Here is a 295-nt window from a genome sequence, read left to right on the forward strand (position 1 = left end):
GCCCTTTGTCTAGGCTTAAACTTGGCCCTGCAACTCAACTTTCCAGAGTTCTATTCAGCCCCATACTCAGTCTCGACTCCTTCTTCACTGTAAAATTTTTGAATGTCCTTGACCTATTCAAACCTCCAAGATTCACCTTGCAAATTTTCAAATTTTGAGAGAATGGTTTTTACACACTTAAATGGATATGAAAGAGAAGGTATACTGAGATCAAAACTTTTGTTGAAGCCTTACAATGGTAAGAATCAATCTAAGAACTAAGAACTAAAGATTAACTCCTCTAGTTCTAGCTTCA

This window comes from Pinus tabuliformis, chromosome 2_2, assembly GCF_031772625.1.
Source record: "Pinus tabuliformis cultivar Carrire ecotype Pingquan chromosome 2_2, CPIR1, whole genome shotgun sequence".
NCBI classification, from domain to species: Eukaryota; Viridiplantae; Streptophyta; class Pinopsida; order Pinales; family Pinaceae; genus Pinus; species Pinus tabuliformis.